This window comes from Anser anser, assembly GCF_964211835.1.
Source record: "Anser anser genome assembly, chromosome: 3".
Classification (NCBI taxonomy): domain Eukaryota; kingdom Metazoa; phylum Chordata; class Aves; order Anseriformes; family Anatidae; genus Anser; species Anser anser.
The window spans coordinates 2,166,864-2,194,207 of record NC_139722.1 but is presented as its reverse complement, the minus strand read 5'-3'; the positions used below and the strand labels follow the sequence as shown (position 1 = coordinate 2,194,207).

At 50.8% G+C, this 27,344-nt stretch overlaps 1 protein-coding gene across 11 annotated transcripts in view; it reads right to left on the bottom strand.

Annotated features, from left to right (window-relative positions):
• The window catches only part of EXTL3 (exostosin like glycosyltransferase 3), a 133,689-nt gene that overhangs the window by 53,651 nt on the left and 52,694 nt on the right, over window positions 1-27,344 (bottom strand). For 9 of the 11 annotated variants that reach the window (XM_083827919.1, XM_083827913.1, XM_083827922.1 and 6 more), the window contains one exon: window positions 393-490. The gene's annotated coding sequence lies outside the window, so the exon portion shown is untranslated. Of the gene's footprint in view, window positions 1-392; window positions 491-1,294; window positions 1,670-27,344 lie in introns of those variants that run through there. The other 2 variants (XM_083827921.1, XM_083827923.1) reach the window with 1 other exon arrangement.

The window sequence follows — 27,344 nt, the reverse complement described above, 5'->3', positions numbered from 1 at the left end:
AGCGAGCTCAGACCTTTAGCAGCATCCAGTGCTTCTTTTAAAACCAGAATTTAAACTGCTGGAATCAGAACCTTGTGAAACACTGCTTCTTCCCCTGAGGTTCTGCCAGCTGCAGTTGGCGAGGACTTTGAGTAAATAAGAAATGACTGAATGAAAGAGTGGACGGCCAACGAATATAAGGGGTCGACTAAGACTCCATGGTGACACTGCCCAACTCTTACAAGCTTTCCCAATCTCTCACCGTTACTTTAATGTGTGTGCTGAGAAGGGAGAACGGTGCTGGAAAACCGCAGTGAGGTTCTGGTAGGTGGTGTTAAAACACAGCAAGGGAAGAACCAGTTTCAAGTCGGGCACGGAGCAGACCGGCGCTGCAAAGCTCGTTTACGCCTTACCTTGTGCACCGCTTCTTGGCTCGCAGCTGTCCTGCATCACATCAACTCCTCCTCTTCTGTTCCTCTTTCTCTAAGTGTTGATCTCGAGGGTTCCTCTCCTGTTTAATATAAAAACACAAACAAAACCACATGGACTTAAGAAACACATTACCCATCGCCTCGAGGCATCGTGCAAGAGACGCTGCCGAATAGCACGTTGGCAAAAACTCTCCTTCCAGGCCACCTCAAAACAGAAGAGATTCCTGCAGCCCGAGTGCTCCCGCGGGACTGACCCCAAGGGGAACATGAGAGGACCAAGACAAAGGACACCTCCTTGGGTGCTACAATGCCCCGTTGCCACTGCGTGCTCCTCAGCGTGGCAGAGGCTCGGAAACGGAGCGAAGGGCTCCCCTAATTAAAAGCTGCTCAGCTTTGTAAGAGCTGTAGACCTGCAGTAAATGATCAGCACGCTTCACAAATACCGCTGCTGACGGCTCTCCCTACGCCAGACAGCCACGAGAAGGGATATTTCCAGCTCCTTGCAGCTAAGCAGGACGAGATGTGGGTCGCCAGCTCCGCGCTCCGCCAGCTCCAAAGCGGCTTGCGGGCGTTCTCAGCTCCCTTACCAGACAACATTTCCATGACAGCACCTGGCAACCACATCCCTTCGACTGTTTCCCACCAAAAAAAAAAAAGTCAACTTTATTCCTTAAGGGCCAAGGTCAAAGGGGAGCACCGCGAGCCGCCCAGCCCGAGCTGCTCCGCGATGCACCACGAGCTCTCCCTCCAGCTCCAGCCCCAAGCCCTGCAATTCCCAACGTTTCCTCAGCCAGGCTCAAATCCCACTTCAGCCACGCTTCTGCTGCGAACAACGCCTGCTCTGAGCAGCTAAACGCACAGCAAACTGACCCAAAAGCCGGTACCTTTAGCTACCCGAGGTCCAAGGCTGCAGGACAGCCGTTCAGCAGCGGATGCCTCTGCAGCGGGCGGCATCTCCTTTTGGTTCAGCGCTGCCCATCGGGGCCATCCGCATCCTGCCCCTGTACTCCTACACAGTTCTCAGTTCTGGCCGGCCGCAGTTTTGGCAAGGAGCGCGAGCAGAGTTCCCAAATCTCCCTCTTCCCACCCTTATTTTCGCTAATGCTTTCCATCCTCGCAGCCCGGGCTCTGCCGGCGCTCCCCGCGGGGAGCGAAGCGGAGCAGGAGCATCTCGGCTCGGTGCTGGGCTCCGGCGACGGGACTGGCAGCTGCTTTTAAAAGCTGCCTCCATCCTCTGCACTTCAGCTGGCGAAACCCTTCCCAGTTCCTGCATCTCTGAGCTCCAAAGAAGTAAACATACCCCGTGGAGAGCTCTTCTCGCTTGGCAAGCCGCAGGACGTGGCGCGTTTCCAGCTGCGCGAGGCTCCGAGATGTTTGCAGAAACGGGAACTGCGAGCCGTGACCCCTACACCCCCGATTCCTCCCCGGATTGCAAAGCCCTTTCCAGAGTTCCTCGGAAACGACGAGCGAAGATGTTACCCAACAGCCGCAGCTGAGGATTTCGCTTCTCCGTGCCCCACAATATCCATGCTTCGGGGCTGAACGACACCACACACAGCCCTGGCTGGCAACATTTTCGGGGACCCCAGTTATTCTGGGCCCCTGAAACCCAAGACATGTGGGACCTAAAAATTCAGAATGCGCAGAAATGGCACAAAACCTTTAGCCCCCACTAAACAGGATGCCCAAATTTGCATCACCCAAACCAACCTCTCCCCTGCCAGCTCGGTATTTCGGAGCGTAATTCTAATGCAAGCTCTGAACAACGTTAGGGTGCTCGTGGGACAAACAATACCCGACGATAAAAGCAAAGCCCCTTCTCCCATAACCGCTGTGTAACATAATGTGAAAATTACAAGATGCATTAATGCCAGGGATCAGAAAACAACATTAGCAGCAGTGAGGGTATATTACTGCAGCTCGGCCGAAAAGAAAGGCCGCTTCGCTCTCTGCTCCTCCTCAGAGCAGCGGTGGCAAGGAGCTGTTACGACTCCGTTTTATTTTTTATTAGTTTTTACAAGCTAGCTATGCTAAAAGGTTGCACCAGTAATTCAAACTGCAGTTGTCAGCAGAAGTGAAGGACATCGTGGGATACGTTTTATTCCAGCTCTTTTATTGCCTGGCTCCTTGGAGCGATTCAAGCAGCTGAAGGATTTTAGAGGTACTGTCACAATATCTGTCCCTGAGCAAGCTGCTGTTTAACAAAAAAAAGAGAAAAAGCACAAAAATAAAAGCCCCAGCCTTTAAAGAACTGGTATCTGGCATCGAAGGAGACCCGGTGCCAGTTTGCCTCTCTCCTTTACCGTCGTTCCCCAGGTGGGATGTGCCATGCCCGTGATCGGCACGCGCCGCTTTGCTCGTGCTCCCAGGCGAGGGACAGAGGCCAAACCTCCCGAGCGGCACGGCCCACACCTCAAACCTCTTGAGTGACACACGGCACAGCTCACGGAGGTGCCGCTGCGCACCACAGAGCCGTCAGGAGCGAGGTGGGGAGCTCGGCTCCTCCAGCTCCGATCCCAGGAGCCGCCGCGAGCACCAGAAGCCCTGCGGGGTTTGTTTCGCCACGCCAGCGCTCAACGTGGAGGTAACGCCATCCCCCTGCTGGGCCCGTCCCCGGAGGAGACGGATGTAGGGCTGGAATGCGACCTGGCTGGCAGACGAAAGCCTGAAACAGCGCTGGCAAAAGCAGTAGTGTTTTGAAGACTCCCGAGCCAGCAGGCATCTGCTTTTCGTCCAGGCACCGCCTCGGGGTCCTGCTGGACTCCGCACTACCGACGATTAAAAAGCGATTTAAGTTTGCGTCAGCTACGCCTTCAGCTTGTGCACCAGCCCGACTGCTTCTCACCCCTGGGCTGGGCTGGAAGGAGATGCCGGTCCTCGTCCTCGTCCAGCTGCCCCCAGCACCACGGGGACGCTGCTCACATCCCCCGCCTGCCTGCCTGCGCGGGGCTCACTTCCACCTGATCGTGAGAAAAATGGAAAGGCAAAGAGAACATCGCTTTGGGGAGGGCAGCCTGACCAAGGCGGCCATCCTTGGCCAAAGGGGCGCGTTGCTTTGACAAACCTCAGCTGGAAATGCACGAGGAGCTGCTCCCTCATCCCGATTCAGATCCTGATTCGGGTAAGAGGCAGCTGAACCCGGGGCGCCCGGTGCTCGGGGCGCAGGCGGAGGCAGCCTCGCCGGCTGTGGATCTCGGTTTCGCCGCCGAGTTGCGGCCAGAGCCCAACCTCCGTAGCCCGAGGCAGCTTTATTTGGTGCCCCTAAAGCACCTCCGCTACAAAGGTGAGGGTTTCTGCAGGAACCGATGCTCTGAAGGTAATTTATTTGCCCTGCAGAGACGGAAGCCTTAGAAGAGACTTTTCAGCCCCGCACCAACAGCCTTAGAACCAGGCTTGGGATTTTTAAGCTTTAGGGTTTTTTTCTTGTTGTTTCTTTTACCGTATTAAAAGCGTTTCAGGTCACCTTTGATGCAAGGAGCCATCCAAAAGGAGGCAGCTGGTCAGATGGCCTCTCAGCACGGCAGTCCCCATTCCCTGGGCACGGGCTCAGAGCCCCACGACACCCCCCCCGTGCCATCTGCACGTTGCGTGCCTGTTGGCCAAGTCCCACGGACGCTGCTTTGATGTGTTATCCGTCGGCGAGCTGGGGCTCCTGGAGGTCTTTCGAGACTACAGGGAGGCATCCGGGCGGATCGACATATTTAGTGCGCAACGACTCCTCCGGTCTTTGAAACACGAGTTGTTGCTGCCGTCTTTTCTTTAAAGAAAACTAACAAAAAAAATCAATTTTCTTTTTTTTTTTTTCATGTCGCTCCGTCCTTGGTTATTCTGCTAAGCACCGCCGGCCTTTAACCGAGAGCCTCACCGCTGCTGGCCGCGGCAGGAAAGCGAGTGGCAGATGTCTGCCGCAGAGAGCCTCAACACGCCTGTGCTCACCGAAGAGCTCGTGGAAGAGTAACGGTCGCTTGGAAAAGCAAAATAAACGTGGTTGGGTAGGGCGAAGCCACGTCCCTGAGCAATAGGTGCTGCAGACGGGGGAAATTCCGGCACGGAAAGCGCTGGAGGTGGGATTAAACCCGCCCTTACGTCCCAAAGATGGGTGTGTTTGCACGAGAGAGGTGTTATCAGGGTCCCATGTACGACAGGCAGGTCAGGGCGTTGTGCTTTTAGGGTGCTGGGCCGGAGGAGAGCAGCAAGAAGAAGGCTCAAGGCAGAGCAGGGCACGGCCGACGCAGGAGAGCGGCTGCGGAGAGCTGCCCAGGAGGGCTCCTCTGCTCCCCGGGGGATCACGAGAGCTACGTCCTCCTGGAAATGAAAACCCAGCCGAGCTCTCCTTCTCCCCAGCAGGGACCAGGGATGGAGAATTTACAGCCCCAGGGGGCCTTGAGCATGATGTGTTAGTGGGGCTGGGAGAGGGCAGGAGTGAAGCGCCCAGCCCTGAATGGCATCGGGGGATATTTGACTACACCAGTTTGCTCTTCTGACCTCCTCTCTTCCCTCTTCTGCTGAATTTGGCCATTTTCTTTCGCTATTCCTTTCGGTGCCCACTGAAAAGCTTTTACCTTCGCCCCTTGGTCCCAGAAACATCACGATCTGCTTTCATCTCCCCCTCTCCGTCCAATTATATCCACTTGCTTCCCTATTTTCTTTTTTTCAAAGCTCTCATTCCCGTCTCTTTTTTCCTTCATTCATCTGCCTGTACCATCATTATTTCCCACACTGTCCGCCCTTCTATTGTGCCATCTAAAGCCTGCTTTCAGCGCGGTTACTTAAGCTCATTCTCCTGCACTACGGGAGCTGAATACTGCCGCTGAGGCTCCTACAGCAGCAGCCTAATACAGAAACACACCACCGGAGATCGTCCGAGGGTGCAACGCCCCAACCTGGTGTGGGCAGAGGGCTGACGTGATGAAGACACGGCGCCATCCGTCGGGCAGAAGGCATTCCTCGTGCCTCCGCACCCCTGAACACCATCGAGGAGATGCCGGAGGCCGCTGGACGTTCGGACAACGCAAAAGGTGAACCAGAGCTCCGCGATGTCTTGGAGCAGAAAGTTTCCCAGGCTGACGCAGGCGACGCGTGGCGACACAACCAGCTGGGGCCACGAACTGCCCCTGCTGCAGAGCTCCGAATTGTTCGTCTCATTTGAGTACAGAGGCCGCCCGGCGCGTTAATCCCCTGGAAAAGCAGATGCGAAGCACAGCTGGAAACGAAGGAGCACGCCAGAGTTACGATGCTGACTGCAGTGGGATAGGGCAGGACGGGCACAGGGGGGAAAAAAAAAAACAAACAAAAAAAACCTGAGGTCTACATCTAGCTTTCTATTTAGCAAGAAACTCATAAAAAAAAAAGTGAAATTAAACCCTGTTGTAGCGCAGAGGGCGAGGCAAAGATTTCATGATCCCACTGCAAGGATGGAATTTTAGGTTTGTGCACTTGTAATTGTACGGAGAGGGGGAGATGAAAGCACCTTGTGATGGTTCTGGTACGAAGGGGTGAAGGCAAAAGCTTTTCAGTGGACACTGAAAGGGACAGTAAAAGAAAATGGGCAGATTTAGCAAAATAGGGAAGAGAGGAGATCAGAAGAGCAGACTGGTGTAGTCAAATATCCCCCAACGCCATTTAGTGCCGTGCACTTAAAGCAGGTTTGTGAAGAGCAGGGCTAAACTCAGTTTCTGATGCAAGCTAACAAAAACAATTCACTTCCCAGCAACGAGCTGGGAAATGACTTTTTTATTCCCAAAAGTCCAGCCCAACCCTGCCAGCAGGGGATCAGCTCCTACGGCGTTCTCCTACCCTTTAACTCCAGAGGCTATTCCAGTCCGGGCTCGGACTCACCGCAGGGGGTCAAACAGCTCCGAGATGCTCTAAGAGCTGCTCCCGTTCGCTGAGTCAGCGGAAAGAAAAGGGATTCAAGCTGATAATTCCCTTACAGCCGAGCAGGACTGTGCCCACGCACTGTGTAGCTCACACGCTGGAGATGCTCACCTGCAAGGTCCGGGTGTCCCCAGCACCCACTTCAGGAGCTCCAGCGTCCCTTGCAGGTCCTCTCTTCCAAGACAGAGCAACTACTGAAATCCCAAACTGACTGAGGTCCCCTTTAAAACTCCCTAAATTCCTTCCGCGTGCTCTGGCCTGCCCACTGAGCTGACAGGACGATGCCTAAGGAGGGCTTCAAATAGAGAGAGCGGGGCTTGGCGTAAAAAAAGGAGCGAGGGGATGCTCGGTGCAGAAGCGGGGGCGGATGAGGACAACAGGACATGTTCTGGCACTGTCAGTCCCAGCGTTTATCAAACAAGGAGTAACAAAATAGGTGTCAGGACCTCTTACTCTTACCTCTGAGGAAGGGAACGGCGAGGAAAAATTCTTTCATGTGTAGCTCAGAAAACAGCTTTCACAAAGAAGCTGTTTTGCACATGCAGCTTGTGCTCAGGATGACATTGAGGGATAAAAATGGGACCTCCACATGAAGGTCCTCCGCAGCTGGCTTGTGCCGCGCTCCCTGGAGTCATGCAGCCCCCCGCTGGAGATGTTACCAACCCTTTTCACAGCAGAGCACTTGGGTGGCACGAAGAACGAGCGTGCGAGCAGAGGGATGCTCGGCAGGGGCAAATGAGCTGCTTCCAAGCGAGGCACGTCACAGCCTGACTCGGCACAGCAGCCCTTCCCTGCTCTGCAGGCGGATAACGCAGCAGAGCACGTAGAGGCGGGACTCGACGATCCTCGTGGGTCCCTTACCAACCTGGGATATTCCGTAAGGTAGCAACGCTTCCCTTTTAGAAGATTTCCTAAGCGGTGGGAATCCATTCCAAGGGAAGCAGTCCAAGCAAAAGCTTCCAGCGTTTTCCTGGGCAAAGCCACTCTTTCTTTCGGCATTTTGCTTTCGCAGCAAAAAAGGTCCTACAGGATTCTGCTTTCAGAAAAAAGGGAACGGAAACTCCCTCTGCAAAGCGCAAATACCCGGTTACGTGTCCCCCAGTGAGCCCAGTTACCTGCTTTTAGCCAAAGGACAGCTTCCAGAGCTGCATCAAGGCTTGTCCAAAGAGAGAGAGAATCCAGCCCTTCCTGGTCATTTCCTCCAGGGGTCCACGCCAGCACGTGCCTATCTCATAATTTCACCTCCGATAGCCTCGGCAGCATCCTGCACCCTGTCTCCCTGCAAGGAACTTGCGTTTTGTCCTCCCTCAACCCACCAAAGGCAGCGGGAGATTTAAAGAATTCAAGCCCAGCTATTTCCCCCCCCCCTCCAAACACTGCCCCGCTGCTCCTCCTGCATTTTCTGCAGCTTTTCCCACGTCTATTTTAACATACGGGTAGCGGAGCTAAATAAGCTAGCCCACTACTATTTCCACGCAAGCAGTTTTTGGAAGTGAAAACATCCTTTGTTTGTGTTTCCCAGTCCCTGCGTCCACAGATGGCACCAGTGGCTCCTGCACTAGCGGGAACTGGGAATTGTTCTGGGAACCGGGGCGGGCTCGCTGGGCTGCCCCAAGCCCCCGCGGCTCCTCGCGGCATCTCCAGGGCATGCCCTCTTCCTCGGGCACGGTGCGCGCTGCTTGCTCCTCCGCGGGCAGCTTTGTCCTGGGTTGTTTCACGTACGATTCGTGGGAGCGCAGTTTACAAGTCGTCTGGCTTACCCCGGGTCGTTTATCGTATTGCACTAACGCCTTTAACTCCGGCGGTTTGGGGGAAACGCCGCGATTTGCTCGGCACCAATTCCGTACTCGATGAAAGCCACGCGAGGAGCGAGGATGCAGCTACTGCTACGAGCTACCACGATCACGTCCATAGCTTTATCGCGGCCTTTATGTGACTTATTTCCTACGCTGCCAAAAAAAAAAAAAAAAGAAAAAAAGAGCAGAGACGCGGGCTTACGCTGCCTTCACAAGAGCTCCGACACTGCCTAGTGACACAAAACTGAATTTGTTCGATTCCCCCAAGCTCACGAAGAGCCCACCCCACCCCTCTAACGCAAGACATCACACTCCATTTCCTTTCGTTACAGGCAAGAGAAAATGAATTAAGTGGGAAAAGCCATCCTTAAAAATACATCTGCTCCTCTGCTGACCGTCAGATGAAAATAACTTGGAAAACTGGCGAATTTAAGGATTAGCCTACGAATTTAAGACAAACGCATCTTTCTAGGACTCTCACGCATTTCTCCTCCCATCCAGGACTCCTGCAGGTCTTTGCTACCACCGGCAACTTTAATTTTAACACGCACAAACTCGAGGGAGGTGTTCAGCGATGCTTAAGCAACGCAGCTTTTCTCCCTCCTCCTCCTCCTCCTCCTTTTCTCCTTCTCCCTCCACGTTTCCAAGTTGGCTCCACTTTGGTGGATTTTCATGGGAACTGCAGAGGAGACATCTGCCAGACGTCAAATCATTGCTCCCAGGAGTGGGGGCATGGGAGCTTTAAAGGGAAACAGTCACCGCGCTTTTCTTTTTCTGTTTTTTTTTTTTCTTCTTCTTTATTTTTCTTTTTAATCGTTAGAGCCGTCTCTTTTCTCAGCCTCGTTCTCCAAAGCAGCTGAGCCGTTTTCACTGGTGCCTTCCCCAGAAGCACATCCCCTGGCAGACAATTAGCTGGGACGACAAAACAAAAGCGACCGAAACCAGGTTTCTTCCTCTCTTTTCCTCCCCTTACCCACCTTTACCTGCAGTTTTTGTTTTGTTTTGTTATACTATTTAGGCCTCTTTGCAAGAAGTCCTCAACGCTTTACCCATCCGTAAAAGCTACTCAGCACCAGCGCCGCTTTGCGAACACAAACATCGATTTTAAGGTGCCCGTTTCACACGGGCACCCTAACAAGCGCATTTTAAGCAAACTTCTCTTTAAACATCCTTCTGTTCCTGCGCGGGCCGCTCGCAGCAGGGCTTCTGAGCGAGCCGAAGATAAGCGCTCGTTGTGACACGCGGCGTTTCCACAATCAGGGTTTCGCATCATCCACGAGCTATTTTTTTCCTTCCGAAAGTCTCCAGGAGCCCCTGTAAAAATCCCAGACACCTTGCTGCCTGGCATCACCCGCTGCCTTCAGCTATTCCCCAAATCCAAGCTGCGCAAAATCCCATACTGCGCAAAATCCCATACTGCACAAAATCCCACGATGCACAAACCTGGTGGCGTCCTGACCTGGGACCAGCTGGTAAATTCTTGGGGTGTTTAGGGTGGAGCACGTGTGCTCTCATGCGTGCACACTCGATTCCCAAAGTGATATGGGATTTTTATAAGGGATTTCTCCGAGCGCATCCCATTTCCAGGCGAGACCAGCCAGCAACTTTACGGCCGCTGAGCTACCTGGGCGCAGCGAGAGCTTCAAATTCTTTGTTATCGACACATTCCCCGTATTAATCTTCCCCAAATGATCCATAGTGGGAATTTATGGGTGACCCTCTATCAAAAGCCCCAGTAACTCTTGCTATAAACCTACCAAAAAAAAAAAATACCTACGCCTTAAGAGACTGCACATGGGGAAGGACAATCTGTTTTCGTGTGTGCTTTAGAGCATGTTTTTGCAAATTAAACCTAAAATAGTTCCCAGATGGAAGCCGTATCGTTCCAACCTCAACCTTAAAAACACTTCTCTTTTTCCTTTTTTTTTTTTTTAAATTTATTTAAAATGCAAAGCTTCAGGAAATCTGGCCCCACGGAAAGGCTGGCAGTTTGCGTGCTCGGAGGCACGGCGTAACGAGCCTCGGGATTTATTTATTTATTTTTTTTGGTGAAAGATTGGAATAATAAGGCGAAGTTAGCGGCAGCGGAGTTTGCCCTTCTTGCTACAATGCGTGCAGCAGACTGTGGAAAATTTCTTTACAAAGCTCCAGGCATCCACAGAAGCAGCTGGAGTGGGGAACGGATTCCCTTGCCCGCCGTGCGCTAGTCCACTGACTCTAAGCAGCTTTCTTCTGCAGAGCAGTGAAATATATTGTATTTATGATTTAAAGTGTCCCGTATAGATGTAACACGGCTCTAATACTCTTCCAATCCACAGCTTTTTACCATCTAAAGCTTGAATTTAGCTTTACGTTTGCATCAGCGATGCCTAATGCAGACGACAGCCCGGCTCAGCCCTTCATGCTTGTTCTGGTGCTGGAGAGGGAACAAAAAACGAGTATTTTCCCCAAGAAAACTCATACTTGAAAATGCAGAGGATGGGAAGAGAGAGGGGAGACGAAAGCAGGATCTTTGCTTATTTGGGACAGCGCACGAGGGCAGGAGTGCAGTCAGCGCCTGGCTTTATTTGCTTCTTCCATGTATTGAAGGGGTTTTATGTATGCATAACGTGGGACGGACAAACGTGGAAATGGTTTGACCTACAGGACCCCAGGGATGGAAAGGTCAGCTCATCGAAGCCCGCGACGGCGTCAGAAACCATCACCAAAGCTCTGCCTGCTGGAGGAGATAACCCTCCTGGCCGTGATGGAGAGGCAGGAGAGGAAGAGAAAAGGTTTGGTTGTACCAGGAACGCAAAACCAGGGGGGAAATCGTGTTGTCAACACGAGCAAGGCCCACCGGGCTGGCAGAAGTTCTCCCTTTTCTAAAAACTTCAGGCAGCACAGTCAGTAGCACAAAGGCCAGCTTATTCCACACTTGGTCCCTCCTAAAATTCATCCTCCGAGAGGCACAGAGCGGGCTCTGGGCACCCTGGCACAGCTCAGCCAGAAAATACAGGTTTCAGCATCAATTTCTGCTTGTTGGAAAGCCCAGAATGATTACAGGTATTTAATGTGGTCTTTTCAGAGCCAATTAATAAACCTCCATCTCTTCCGGATAGGTAAGCTCAGAACAATCGAGTTAAAGGCGATGGGGCTGGAGCACGCGGTAAGATCACACCGATCCCAGAAAGGGAGCTGGGAACGATTCCCGCAGAGCCCTTCCCCAGAAAGCAGCCCCATTTCTGCACCTCCACACCCACAGGGAGGACGGCTGGTATTTATTATCTGTATCTGAGAGCAGCACCCGAGCCTTTTTATTAAAGACACGGAGCAGAACCAAGTCCTGGGCACTGGCAAGGGTTTAGTGGAGGTGCTGAGGCGGTCCTGCAGCAAACGAGGAAAGGAATAATTGGAGTCCTGGGTGAGAAGCAGCATGGTCCTCCCCTACCCAGGTGTACAATAGAGAATTGTTTGTACCAGAGGTAAGGATCCAACTCTGGTGGGAAATACCTGCAGCCGTGCGCAGTTGGCTCCGTGCTCTGCCCTCTGCTACAGGCAGCCAGAGAGGCTGGGAAGGAGCCTCGCACACATTTGGGACGCTTCCACCCCACGTCCTAATATAACAGCGAGAAAAAAGGTCACGAGTTAAAAGAAAAAGTCATTTAGGACAGCGAGTTGTGGGGAAAGGGGGAATTTAGGATTTTCCCCAGACATAAATTTCTGCTAAATTTCTCTGCGTCCCAAACCTGTTCAGCATGGCCTTGATGTTTCCAGCCACTCGCGGAGCTACAAGAAGCCCCACCAAGCCTGCTGGGCCATGGGAAGGGGATCTGGGGACGGCAGAGCTCAGGCTGCCAGCGTGAGAACGGGCTGATAAAGCCACGCTGCAGTTAACGAGGATTTCCTGCTTCTGAAGCTGCAGAAACAGGGGTGGTTTTTTTCTCGGAAATTAACTAAAAGTGTCAGTACGGTGAGCGCAAGTCGCGGGAGAAGGAAGTAAAAGCCAAATACGAAAAAAATGCGGTGAGATCACGGCAAGCAGCTTCTGCCGTGGGTCCGATCCTGCCTCCAGCCCCAAATGGGATGCCTCAGAGGCTCGGCCCGTCACCCGGCTGCTGAACCCAGCCCCTGTGCTGAAAGCTTCTTGGTCCTGAGGCCGGCCCCAAGCTGAAGGCGCCGCACAGAGACCCACAGCACCCTCAAAACCAAAACAGCCCGAGGAGAACAAGCGGACAGACATCAAAAGCTCAAACCCCTTAACCCGGACGCTCGCAGGGCGCTGCCTTTTCCCCTCCCAGGCAGGGATGCTCCATCACGTTGGATAGCCATAAACCTCACAGATCCTCAAATATCACGCACTGTAGACATGCAAAAAAATAAAATTAAAAGTTTTTTTTATGCTCTAAAGCTTTCGCTCCATCATTTCAAACCGTGGCGAAATCCAACCCGTGATTCTGAAGGCAGCGAGGACCGAGGAGGCGTTTCAGCGGGCGTCACGTCGATAAACGGATGACAATAAGTTTGATTTCCAGTCAACGGGGCCACGCCGGTACCGCCTGCTGGCACCCGCGCTGAAAGGGGCGAGCGACCCCGCGCTGACAGCCAAGCCTCGTGTTACGGGCTCGGCCACCGTCGCCTGTGAGCTGTCACAACAAAAACAGCGAAGAGGAGTTTTCAGAGGAGTTCTGCTGTTCACCTGGCTGCAGATTACCAGGGAAACGTGCTGGAGATTTCCCCTGTGCGAGGTGAGAGACCTTCCTCACCGTACCGCCAGCAGCACTGATTGTAAGAACCTGCAGACGCTGGGAGGCGGTAATTAGGCGAATTAAGGCACAGAAGAGCTAAACGATTTGCCCAGGGCCACCGAAGGCAGCGACAGAGGAATGAGGGGTGTTGAGGAGCCTCCTGCTCGCAGCCTGGTCCCGAAGCCCTAACACAACCCCGCGGGACCACCTCCAATCGCCCTGGAGTTGGGGTGATTAATTAAAAGAGAGTCACGGGATGTACGCGAGCAGTTAGATGTTTAAATTAATTACTTCTGCCTCAAAAGCATCCCAGAATTGTAGCAGCAAGAGCTGCTCCTTGCAGCATCCCCCTCGTACAGCTCATTACCTGCACCCAGCCCCCGGTGCAGCTCTCCACGTCTCCGGCAGCAGAGATTTCCTTGGGAGAGGTTTCTGGCAGCCCAGCTCGTTTTTCGACATTAGGAGGTAATAAAAAAAAGGAAATTCATGAATTGGCTGCAGCAATTTGAGGGAGATTTGTGGCCATAGCAACATTACTCCGTGCCGCAGGGAACGGCAGCCACTTCGATCCTCTTCTTCCCTACCTTCTCCACACCCCAGCGAGGCGAGAAAACGTCCCCCAGATGCCCGTGGGTGCTCTTCCCTTCACTGGCCTGGACCTGAAATCACCAAAAAGTCTCAAGGGGACTTCAGGAGGTCGTCCAGCTCCTGTGCCACCAGGAGGGGCTCCCCCAAGGGACCTGCACCCCCTGGAAGCGGGCCGCCCACCCGCCCACCGCTGCTCCCAGCGAGGCGAGCGCACGGCGGCGATGCTTTGGCTGAGGACGAGCTGAGGGCACTAACTGTGCTAGCGGCAGCTAATAAACTAACTCTTTGCACAATGTCAACCTTGTAAAGCTGTTTATTGCTGCCTTACGGCACGCGGCTGCTGCCTTCCTCCCTGTCAATCTTAAATTCACCCACAGGGCCTGGAGAGGCCCCCGCGACGCATCCATTTCGTGCCTGGCCAGTGACCTAACGGGGCTCGGAGCTCCCCTGGGGCCTGCGGGGGCTCCGGAAACACGAAAAGAAGAAATCCAAAACGCCGAGAAACGAAGCCACGAAGCCGCCTGCCCGCACCCTGCTCCGCGTGCCTCCTCCGAGCTGCGGGGAGGCGCAGATCCGCGCTCACTATTTTTAGCTCTGCGCATCGGGGGGGAGCCGACTCGTGCTTCCTGCCCCCCGCGCCACAACATCTGGGCTCTTCACGGTCATCCGAACTCTTTTTCCTTCCCCCCCCACCACGACACGGAGCCTGGAACGCGGCAAGGCGGAGCGCCGGAGGGGAAGAGGCAGCAAACTTCCCAAATTAGCAGCAAACAGAGCAAGGCTGCAGCAATCCCCCAGCTGGGACAGCTCGGCGGCGGCGATCGCCATCCGCCCGCTTAATTTGGCCCCGCGGTTTCTAGCAGGAGCACGCTAGGAGGAAATTCTTGTACGGCAGTTAAAGGGGGGGGGGGGGGGTGTCGGATGACTGGGGTTTTATTCCCAGCTGCATCTCAGACCTCCTGCGCAACCTCGAGGGATTGGCTTCATCTGCTCCAGCTCCCCCGCTCGCAGCATTCCTCGGTAAGCCACGAGGGACCTCACGGGTTACGAACAGCGACCAAGGCTGGAAATATCATCGAGAGCGGCTTCCCGTTCGATAGGATGCGAAGCGTCTCACAGATTCGCCTGTAACAAGACCAAAGGACTTCCTTACACCGAATTGATCTAGCCCGTTCCTTTTTTCATCCCACTTTTACAGGGGTGAAAGGGGACACCCACGCCGTGCCCAGAGCCCCACGCCCCCCAGGAACCTTATTTCAGGATTTATTTCCCTAAGACGGTCTCAAACAATGATCTTGGGAGACATGAAGGGAAAATAAATAAATAAATTAAAGCATCTTGGCTGGTCTGGCTTAAATTATTGCCTAAGTCTGCCTCTGAAATAAAACCTGAGCGTGGGAGCGAGCCGTGCCAGGAGCATGCAAGAAATCTTCGCGGAACCCTCCTGACCCCTCTGCTTCAATCAGACCCAAACTGCAGGGTCCGAGAAGAAATAAAAAGAGAGGGATGTCAGGGCACGGGGAAGAACGGGTTAAATACAACAAAAGAATAAAAGCAAGGAGGAAAGGGGTGCTCATTCCTTAAACCTCGCTAACGTAGCTCTGAAATTCAAGATTTAAGATTGCTCGAACTGAAGGCATCCTAGTGCTGGGGTCTTCTAGTTTTTTTTTTTTGCAGGGGGTTGTATTTCTTTGTAAAATGTTTGGAGATGCTCAATCAGATGACCAAAAGCAACCCAACTTGTGCACCTTCCGGTTCAAAACTCTCGCACCACATCGACGGCAAATTGCTGGGACAACGCACTCACTCCTCGGAGTAGCTTCAGCGCCAGAAGAGTAATTTGGGGGTAACCTGGCAGCAAAAGATGCAGCAGCACCCGTTATCGGGCGTGCAACCGCCTTGTCTCCTGTACCCGTCCCCACCTGCAGCACGGCGATCCAGTCGCTTGGCGTCTGTGCTGAAGGGTTCGCAGCTCGGGGCTTTGCCAGCTCCCTGGAAGAAGAAAGGCAGCGGCACCGCAACGCTTCGCGCTCCTTTCAGCCAGCGGCGAGGCAGAGCACACAGCGCCGAAGCGGACAGAGAACAGACAAACAGCGAGGCTTTGCTTTTGGGGGCGAAGTGTCACGAGCACCTCCCCGTCGCGCTGGCCTACTTTGCTCCTGGGCTCCCGCTGGACGCAACTCCTACAGCTCTGAAACCTCTCTGAAAAAAGAAATTATTTCTTCAAAAATATTCTCTGTTCGGAATAGAGCACGGGTGGGGCTTTCCAAGACCACTCCAGCTTCCGCTAAAATAATTGCTATTTTTGCTGCTGGATCCGGTGAGGGCAGGGTCGGAGCGAGGCTTAGGAACGCCCACCATGCAACTTTTGCCTTTCCTACAACACCTCTCGGCTGATGTCTACCAAAGGTTAAAATCTCTGTGCTCTTTACAGGATGAGAGGGCAGACTTCACTTCGCAGGGCGAAAGCTTTCTCGTCTGCAGGATTTTTTCCAAAAGTTATCGTTCAGGCTAGCCAATCCAAACGGAAACCCCACAAAGTACACGGGAACCGTCACGAGAAACAGGCTGTGCGGTGCGTGGCACTGCACGTAGAGCTGCGGCAGAGCAACCTTGCTCAAGCCAGAGCCTCTGCTCGAGCGATCCACACACACACACACCCCACAGAAAGTCAGGGCAAACAGCGCGGTTGTTGCCTAAATCCCTGCCAAGCCTGCCTCCACGTTTATAGCACCGTGTGTGGTCGAAGCCAAGGCTCTACTTGAGTAAAACTTCTGCTTATGGATTTATTTCGAGTCAAATTCAGAAATCTAGTACTGAATTAGAGTTTGCAAAGGGCAACAGGCTAAATGCTCCCTCCCTAATAACAGAGAGCCAAGGAGGCTGATACATTTGCAGGGTAGCAGTGGCACAGAAAGGCGAGAGAACCCCGGGTTCCCACCACTCCTCAGACTTCCCCCGTTGGCAACGTCACCGAACTCTTCCTAGGACCAGATCCTGCTGCACAGCCCCGTTTTTAAGCACGGGGCTGGAAGCCCAGCAGACCGACCTTCTTTCATTTTTAAGCAAAGAACTTCATAAACTTTTTCAAGCCGAAGTTTCCCAAACAGCAGCCAGGACTTTGAATCAAGACGCCGGCAGCAGATTCCTCCTGTAGGCCAGCCGTGGTGTGATGTCTCCACTTGCCAAACACCTGCTCGTCAGAAGCGAAGCCTGGCGCTCCGCAGCATGAAACAGACTCTGCAAAAAAAAAAAACACACGAAGGAACCATGCAAATGAGCCATTTGTTCAGGCTCCCCGCGCAGCAGCCCGTCCCTCGGTGGATCTGATTTTAGACGAGCAGCTCCTGGGGATCGCACCAAGGCAAAGAGGCATGACCAGAGCCCCGAGAGCTTCATCCAGTTGCTCCATCCCGGATTCTTCTACATCTTGTCCTCCAGCGAGCTGCTCTGATTCATCCCAGCACCAGCAGCAGGGCCGTAATTAGGGGATGAGAGCGCTGGAGAAAGCACACGTATGAATCAGTGGTCGCAAGTTGACAGGGCCCCCGCTCCCCCCAGTCCCAAGATCTCAGACTTCCACGGCAGCTGGCATTTAACTGCTCCGATGCGCCACGAAGATGTGCGGTGACAAGCAGCTGCGTGCCAGTAGCATCTAACAGAGCTGTCTTCAACTACGGCGCCTCCATTTCGTACCGCACAGGGAAGCTCTGGGGCTTCTTTCATTTTGCACCACGCATTTCGTACAGCGCAGGCTTGTCCAAAGCCTTCCCATCGAAGAAACCCAAGCTAGGAAGCACAGAAATTTTGGGAGAGGCAATCATGTTACGGATGGCAGGGTGAGATTAATGTAGGCTCAAACGAAGTCTTCACCTGGGGACCACAAACCTGGCTCCAGGCTTCATCCAGACGCAGAAGCTGATGCCTGGTGAACAGACTTAAGCCTCGTGCTTTGACTTCTTTGCAAACCATTGCTTGTTGTTGTTGTTTTTCTCTAAAATATCAGCATCTCCAGGGATGATCAACACGGTCTGCTAAGCGGAACAGCCTGAACACCTGTACGTAACACTCACATAATAATATTATGCACAGGTACTTCATTCCCTCACATTTATATGCCGACCCCAGAGGGTACTGGTACACCAGAAGTGCTGTATCGACACCCAGCAGCTTGCTCCTTCAGCCCTGGTTGTTGTTTTTTTTTTTTTTTGAAGTATGGGTGTAGCGAGAAACGCGCATACATGAAAGGCGACTCAAAGATATCTGGCTGACCTAAATAATGGTAATTTCCTGGTCATTTCACATAACAACTTCGGAACTTGCAATACCTCGAGCAATCACCGCGCGCTGGGCACGCAGATAAAAGCTGGTCGCTTTTAACTTCACCGTCTGAGCCATCCCTTCTGCCGTGCGCATCTCTGATAAGTACCCAGCTGCTGCAACGGAGAACCACAAGACCAAAGTCTCAGATATCCTTTTGATTTTATTCAGCTTCTGCGAGGACAAACTCTCCGGCCTGCCAAAATGATGGAGAAGCACTACAGGGGGTAAAAAAACGGTGACTTGCTTTCATCAGGCTGCAGGGTCCTGTATCACTGGAACAAACTCCATCCAGGAAAGGTGCACGTGGATGCTGGAAGTACGGCGTTATCTTAGGGATCTGGATTAATAAGGAGGTGAAGTTCTGTTTGCAACTGGGAACTGAATTATTAGACATGAATGGGAAATCCCTACTGACAGTACACAGGAATAAAGATATCTGCTTTTAGCACATTTTGTCTATTACCCTCAACCGCATCTGGTTCTGCTAACACAAGATGTTTTACGTGCCTCAAACAGGTTTCGGTACTCATCTTGTGTTTCTCAAAACAAACAAGCAACAAAAAACCGAGGCCCCCACAACACCAACATTTTTTGTCAAGTATTCAAGTCCTCAAGTCCTGGTCACAGCACGAAGAAACCCAGTTAACAAGGTATCACCTAAGGCAACCTGGTGCTTTTTAACTTCTCCTTTGTTCACAACAAGCAAGCAGCCTCGGTCCCTCGCCTTCAAAATCTTAAAACAGGAGGGATTTCATTTTTGAAGCAATTTAATGGATTAAATTTGAGAAATACACCCCCCGCCTGCCTCTGCTTTTTGGCTCCAGTGCTCCCAGCACCCCAGCAGCGTGCTGAGGCAGCCTGGTCCCTCTGGTGGTGCACAGACAATGGGTTTCCATCGGCACTGCGCACCCAGCCCTGGGCCAGGGCTGCCTCGTGTCCAGAACTTGGAGATAAAACTTTCTGGTGACACACTTTGCTTGGCTTCCCCAGGTTTTCGCTCCACATTAAGCACTGAACACATGAGCAGGGAAGGGGATTTGCCAGGATGACATCGATATTTGCAGACTGACATCAATAGTTGAGGGTGCAGACATGCAGACACAGAACCTGTCTTGTGACAGGCAATAACACAAAAATCAGAGTTTTGAGGTGGCAGAAAGGACTAAATAAAACTAGAAGAGAGGCAAATCCTGCCATGGGAAGACCAGCTGCTATCAGCAAGCTGAAGGACGACACTGCTGTGCAGCACTGCAGCATGACCAGAGATGGCCCCAAGAACACGGTCCCATCTTGCAAGAGTGCCTCATCTGGAAGAGTTCAGCCCCTACACAGAGAGGTGACAAGAATAAAAATGCACAAGCGGATAAATAATAGGAACAAGGACTAAACGCAGTGCCTGTGCCTACAGCAGTAAGTTAAATCATGCCTGAGCTGACCCAAACAGCCCCAAGGTAAGGGTCAGGAAGTGGCACAGGCTGGGGACTTCTCCCAAAAGAAGCTGGGTCAGGGCTGTCCTCACGTGGAGGCTGTTTAACAACGCGATTGTGTCCAGCTGGTGCCAGGAGGGCTCAGGCCAGGGAACGGGTCCTGGCACCAGCCAGTGCTGAGGTTTCCAACAGTCTTTGCCCTACTCACCAAAAGGCTCTGTCTCAACGCGCCGAAGTTGCACCACTGTTGGCAATAGTCTCCCATTTCAGAATGACCCAAGAGTCCAGATTTAGCACCGTAAGAAACGATGATGGGGGAAGTTCCAGGAAAATCTGAGTGCACTAAAAAGGCAAAGGGAAAAGGCTTTCCCCATCCCCATCCTCCCCAAGAGATGCACAACATGTTAAAGCGTTATTTTTTTTTTAAAGCAGCAGCATCTTAAAACCCTCAGTAGCACTGCACCCTGACCAACCAGGGGAAGTGCTTGGGGCTAGATGAGGAGGAGACAAACACTTCCATGGGGGTAAATCTTCCAAATACATCAACGTTTTGAGTGTCTGCTCACTTAATACTGGAAAGAAACGCGTGAACTCCCTGTAAGAGAGCACACGGAGCTGCTTCACATCCTCTCTGGTGGGCAGGAGCTGCTCTCTGCGGGATTAGCACTTAGCATCTGCCCTGCAGCGACCCGCGCGCTCTGTTTGATCCCATCACGAAGAGAAGAAAGCGTTCCCTGCAAAGGTCCCTGCCAACCGGCCACCGTCGATGACTAAAACACACTTTATGCAATGAAAGATTTGAGAAAAATCTGTTCTCTGAGCAGTTCAGGAGACACTTGAAGGCTTCTCTATGGTGCATATTCCAGCACGACCACTGGGACACCTCGGCTCGAAGGAAGCAAGCGCTCCTGACCCCAAGAGCTTTCAGCTTCTGACTGATAATCCCTGTCCTCTTGTGGGGTGAAAACACTTGACCTACGGGGAGAAGAAATTCCTGGCTTAAAGAAAAAAAAATACACATTAATGTTTTTCTTTCCTGAAGTGCTCTGAAACCAACGCGTAACACCAGGAACCAGTCCACTGCCCGTCCCCACATCCACCATTCTGAGTGTCCCTATTTTAAAAAAAGGCTCTTGGCTTTGGTGTCTGCTCCTGGCAAAAAGCAAACGGGTACCCGAAGGTTTCCAGTTGTATTCACTTCGTGAACTCAGCAAAATGGACTGAAAGAATAGAAAAATTTAAAATTGAAAACGCGGGTTAACAAACTGAATCGTCAGGCTAACTAAACCCCATCTAATAAGCCCGTCTATCCTTTACCTATAATTAAATAAGGAATTCATTAGAGGGGAGCGGTATGATTTTAATGCCAACAAAGGAGCATTATCACGATGCCTGTGACCGCTGATAACCGCATACAAGGGCCACGCAACTCACACAAGCTTCGTGTATTTACTCATGGGCTCAAACCAACGCTGAGACATTAATTCTTGATGCAAATAAAAGCTGCCCAGATGAATTACAGGCACAGAAAACGTCAGCCTACCAAACAGAAACAAAACTACATAATTTGTTAAAGTTCTGTGACGTGTTTCAGTAGAAAGGATGACTTCAAGATGCAATATTACGGGGTCTAGCCTTAAAAGCACATCGAGGTGCTTTTACAGAGAAATTGCACTTAGTCTGTGATGCCTGAGAGGAACTGTGGGTCTCTCACTCCTGCTCACACACCTACCTAGCAGCCATCTGCCGGAGTGCAGCTGGAGCCCAAGTGTTCCCCTCCTAGCAGAAACTGGAGGATGAACACGACTTTAAACGTGAATACACAAAAAGAACAGCAGCTTGAGAGGAGGAAAATCACTCAAATTTCATTGCTTCCAAATGTCTGCAGAAGCAGCATCTTTGCCCTTCGCTCAAAGATCGTAACACTTGCTTTTCTTCTTTATCTCCATGTATTGACTTTACAAGGAAAACCAGGATCAGAGCATTTGCCAGGAAGGATGAATTATGTGCATGGATTCGAGAGGTTCAAAGCAGGCTTGCCCTGAAATCTGAGAATCAAGTTCTAAGCAAGATTATTCAGCCTTTAGTACCTCCACAAAGAAAAAAATCCATGAGAAAACAGATTCATGAGCTACTCAAGCTTTCCTTTGTTTCTGACCATTTTTGGAGCATCTTTAAAACCTTTACATTTCACAGAAACATTAACTTTCTCATCGAAGATTTCAGAAAAAGGATAAACAAAAATTGCAATTTCCTAAAAGCATAGAAGCAGTTTTTCTAATTTATTGCTTTATTGCTCTACAGGATAAAAAAAAAAAAGGGCACAAAGAAACAAAAATATTACTTGGTTTAAAGTTACTTTAAATTTAATCCAGCTCTGCTAGACTGAAGTTATCTTACTGTGTAGAGGGACAGGAAAGGCAGATTCCTCCTGATGATGTGGTAGGTTTGCTGTGCACCCCGAAAACAAACACAAACGTGGTAAGTGAGACAGAACACCCGGTACCCAGTCAGTATGCCCACATCAAAGGCAAATAAACAGGGCATGAATAAAAGCAAGCCAACATCTTGTGACAAGAGCAAGAATCCCTGGGTGCTAATCCAGTGCTCACCTCACTATGAGGTCATTTGGGGAAAGCTATTCTAAAAGAAGTATTCATAAAAAAAAAACAATTAGCTCGACCATACTACACCTCTATTTACAGAAGCGACCTCTTTCAAATTGGCTTACTTTTACTCTGGAAGTAAATTAAGGCAAACCTTCAGGCAAATTCATTCCGAGTAAGAACCAAACTTCATAAACTTCAAGCAATTGAACCAGGCAAGTTGAATTCAAATTAGTGCGCTTGAATATGCAGATGGACCGTGAACCTCAAGGCTTCAATTCTTCCAAACATCCTATGGCACCTTCAGCCCTGCTTTCTGTTCCCAAACCAAAGGCTCAGCAACACCGTCCCTGGGGGTGTTCAAGGTTGGACGTGGTGCTTAGGGACATGGTTTAGTGGGTGACATTGGTGGTAGGGGGATGGTTGGACCAGATGAGCTTGGAGGGCTTTTTCAACCTTAAGGGTTCTACGACACCTTAAAGCCCATGTGGTCCCAAAGAGGCCCCACTAGGTGACCTGTTTGGGCCCAGGCTTCCCCCAGTCCCATCCAGCCTGGCCTTGGGCCCTGTCAGGGATGGGGCACCCACAGCTCCTCAGGGCAGCCTTTGCCAGGGCCTCGCCGCCTTCATCGTGAAGAGCTTCTTCCTAAAATCTAACCCAAATCTACTCTCTTTTAGCTTACCATTACCCCTTGTACCCCCAAACAACCCCAGCCCTCAGCCTTTTTTCCCAGGAGAGGTGCTGCAGTCCTCTAAGCCTTTTTGAGGCCCTCCTCCGGAAGGGCTTCTTCTAGACCGCCTTGCAGTCGATGATCATCCCTGTGCCTCCCGGACGGCTGTATTTCTGCAGAGCTGTGAACATACAGCTGTCTGGGGCTTCGAGATCCTGCAAATGGAAAGCATTACACGATGCTCAGGGCTATTATACTTGCGCGTTGAGTGCCGTAGCCCAGCAGCCAGCCGTTAAGAGAAAAAGTTGAGACACAAAGCTCTCACAAAAGAGCTCAACGGGAGGTTTCTGATCAAAAAACGGGAGACTAGGGAATTGGAAAATATTAAGGAATAACAAATTCATCTTCCAAGTTCATTTCACTGCATCAACTCTGTTAAGCAAAAAAGACTGCTTAGAGGATATGAATTGAATTAAGCACACCAGTTGAGGGAAAACAACACGGCGGTGAGGGGGAATAACTCAGCCGGCTTCAGAAAAGCAGATCTGCTAGGAGAATGAAAAGGCCACCGGGGCGGGCGGACAGCAGAGGTCAAGCATGAAGAATGGACTTCCAGCGAGCTTTTAAAGTGAGGGATGACTGAATACCAGCTCAAGTTCCTGAGGCACAATTCAACAACTAAATCCAGGCCCAAAGGAAAGGCCTACAACAAGTTCAAGTAAACAAGATAGAGATGGGGAAAAAAAATCCTCAGAAGTGCCATATTCAAGACATACAGAAGAAAACAAATCATGACAAACTTGTTGATCTCTTCTGATCCGGGCACAGAAGAGCCCCAGAGCTAAAAGTAGCTAATACGCAGCTGGGAGAGCGCAACACGTACGATGGCTCCCCATATCTGAAGAGAGAGGAATTATCTGTCAATGGTACACAAGGCTGTGCTTGGAATGACAGAACTGCAATTTCAGAGGCGTAATTTTGAGCTCTCTTCAGATGAAGCTCTGCTGGAAGATCAAAAAGACCCCTAAGAGCAGGAGTAGGAGTCCCATTTTTCAGCTAGAGAAGCCCAGGATGGTGCACAGGGGAGCAAGGTTCAGGCCGACGGTCTCCCTCGTTACTCATCTCAACGCGAAACAAACTTTGTGTGAAATTTCTCTAGTTTGCTTCATTTCTTCTTACAAGGCCCTGCTGGAAGCCACCCACCCTTTATTCCCCCACCCAAGGCTGCTGGTCCTGAAGGACCATTGCCACAAGAGCTGCGTGCCCTGCCAGAAACGGGGCACAGTCTCCTCGGTTGGGAAAGGGGGTTAGCAGGAGGCAATAACCATAAATATAAAGGACAGTGAAGCAAAATTTGTTTCCAAATACCAGGCAACACTCTCCCTGACATTTCTCAAACAAGCATCGTGCCTGACATTTCTCAAATAAGCGTCACGAGCTCTTTAACACAAGAAATAACGAGAAAGCCTCCTCCGGCTGAGGCCTGCTTTGGGAATACCCCTCCCAGCACATCACAGGCAGCCTGAGGGCAGCTGGAAACACGGCGCCCTAAGCTCAAACCTCCACGGTTGCGTAAAGAACAAATGACTATTAGGATGCTCAGATGAGCTCATCTCTTGTTCTCAGACCTGTTGGTTAAGTCACTTTTGACTCAGAGCTCTTCCATTCCCTCTGAAGGCGTCACGCACAGGCCGGCAGTGCCGGGCTGCATCGCAGCTATTGCTGTCCCTACACAACAAATACCACGGATTTTGGTAAGGAGCGAAGTGCAGGCAACACGCTGGGATTTACTGCTTGAAAAACAACTACACGCTTGGCAGAATTCAGAATTCTCTTCTAGGGAGAAGAAAATTTTCTACATGTTATGTGGGAGTCACACAAGCCTGCTCCCATAACGAAGTTCACACTAGCAAACAGGGACACAAATCTCCATGAAGTCACACATCTCCCCCACCCTAGCGGGAGCCAGGGATGCTCGATTCAATTTGGAGCATCACATCCCTTGAGCCAGAAGCATCAGGCAGCAGAGAATAAGCACATCACATCCTGCCATGTACTCTGCAGTGTGTGGCTTGGGATCTGAAGAGGGGGGAAAAAAAAAACAAGTTATCACACCGCATTTCATTTTTCTGGCTCTTAAATCCTTGCCAATAAGACAAGAATTTGTCACTAAGAGCTAGCTCACTGCCCAACAGAGATGCACGGGGTGGGACAGACTCCAGCCTGCTCTCCCACAGCATTACATTGAAGAGCAAACAGGAGCAAGGGTTTAAGTGCTAAAGCAAACAGACCGAGCTTCAGCACGGGGGCTGATGAAAGTGGCCGTACATAGCTGCTCTTGAAGTGTTTTTGTAGCCTTAATTCCCACACATAATTATGAACTTAAACATTCAACGACTTCAAATGATACGTTCCACTTCCTTCAAGCTAAATAAATAAATCAAGAAAGTCTCATACGCTTTTAAGGTCAAGATTAATGAATCCTCAGAAGAATAACAGCAATAGTTAAACTTTCTTAAGTGGTAGACTTGTGGGGGTGTTCTGGAGCACCCAGTTTTCCTAAAACCCACTTTCCTACATCTGTACTTCCCTCGTAGGCAGCCCGTGAGCAGCCTACCTACAAACTCACCTAAAATTGTGCTGTGCCAAACACCATCTACAAGGGCACGCCGGGATGGATGAAGGCAGCCAGATGCAGCACACAAGGACCCAGTCCCACTACAAGTATCAGCAACATTGAACTTATTTCAAAATGGAAATACTCTTCCCATTTTACACACATGTGCTTAGGATCTTGTAGAAAGGCTGTAGCAGAACCTGGGCTGAACCTGTAATTTTTGAGTCTAAGAATTGTTAGGCTTAATATTATTCTCTCAGAAACTATGTGTATACCCAAGCCTTCCTTTAAAACTAAATTTGAGTGGTATAGATTTTTAAAGAGACCTTCACAAAGTACTTCTAGCAATAAAATCAGCATTTAGAAGAACAAAGCTGTAGGTCTTAGCTACCCAAATGCTGCCACTATGAACTCACAGGAACTCGAGTCCAAGGGATGGAGGGATTCATCTGGTATTTCACATCCACCTCAAAATAAAAAGTGACAGGCCGTGTTTTCACTCATTTCCCTGCTTTGTGACCGGCACGCTGCCCAACCTGGGCCTAAAGGCACTGGGATTTGATAAATGATGACAATATAAAAATAATTATAAAAGAGGGAAAAGAGAGCCCCCACCAAGGGTATGTAACATGGGACACAAATAGTTTGTGATGGAAAAGAACAGGTTTTATTCTCCCCTCCAAATTTGGAGAGCGTGCTATATTTTGCATAGCGAGTGTGGAAAAGGAGTAGGGGGAAGAGAGTATCAAAATCAAAACAAGTCACAGGGCATCAACAATCCCTTGATGACAGGAGAGTAGTTTTTGTTGGCACAGCTCACGACAGCTGGAGGAATAATTGCAAAGCTGAGCGAGAATGCCTCGAATATATTTCGCCTTTAGGTTCTCAGATGAAAGATGCTATCCGCAAGCACTTTGCAAGCGTTAATTAAACCCACATAGCCCCCTTTGGCAGATCAAGAAGTATTTATCCTTATTTTGCACAGAGGAATGAGTATGTCTGGCACTTTCAACATAAGGTATCTACTCTTTCTACTTACGAAGTGCCCCACAGATATACACGGCATTAAAGCACAAATTAACCTTTCCAGCCCAGGAGCTGTCCCCAGTGCACAGCCAGGACAGAGCAGATACCTTTTCCTTCCCTCTGCCACAACAGAAATCTTGACTCTAGAGGAAAAGCAAGCCAGTTCTGGCTGTGAAGATCAACAGCAGAAGTGAATACGAGCACTGTAAAATGCTTTAAAACACCACCGTCCCTTTATGAGTAGCAAAAAAATGAACTAAAAAAATCCATCATCTGCTCTTCATCTGGTTTTCTTCTTCATCACAGGTGATTTGGAGACTGACTGAGCTTCAGGCTGTGAAATGTCTTCCCCATTTCAGGTAGTCCTTGTGGGACTGCTGCTTTTCAACACCACTTTATAGACGCTCGCCCCTGTGAAGTCACAAATCAGGGCAACGTCCCGTGCTCCTGCGCCACTCACCTACGTTCACGCTGCCACTTCAAGAGCTCCCCTGCAGGCAGGGGAAACCCCATCGTCGTTACCCCCAGCGATCTGCCTGCTGTACCACCAGCTCTCTTCTGCTGTAAGAGGAGAAATATTTCCAGCCTCTCCCCCACGCGATGCTCCAATTAAGGACCCGAGTCCTCAGCTTTGGCTCGGTTCCTCCTCACCGAGCCCGAGGCAAACGCCTGCGAATCCAGGAACAACCAGGTTTCATCCATCCTCCCTCTAATTAGACATTAGATCAGCACACAGAAGTATTTCGAAATAGCTTTATGCCCAGCCATCAGCAACTACTGCTACTGTTCCCAACAAGCCTCCTGTTCTATATACGGATAGAAGTGCACCGCTCTCCGACGTGATAAAATAAAATACTATTAGTGTAAATGTATTCCAGCGGGCTGCCTTACAGCAGGGAGAACCAGTGGAGACAAAGAAAAAAAGGGGCAGTGAAATATTTACCAAAAAAGCAGAAGAGGCACGAAGAATTTGAGACACCTGCGCTGGCGGGGCAGTTTTACTGCAGGAAAGATCTCATCCCCAAAAGAAAAGCAGTCAATTACTTGCCAAAATTACATGGAAAATGTTGTGTTTGAGAGGAGAAGGGTCAGTGTGTTGGATCTGTGAAGAGTAGCTGAGAACATCTGCAAGGACAGGAAGAATATGTATAAACACACAAACGTGAACTAAAATGCCCAAACCCACAACGGCTGAGATCTTACCAGGAGAATAAGCAGATTTGGAGTTTTTCCCTCTTTAAAGGTGCCCTTAAGGCAGCTGATTATTTACGTATTTC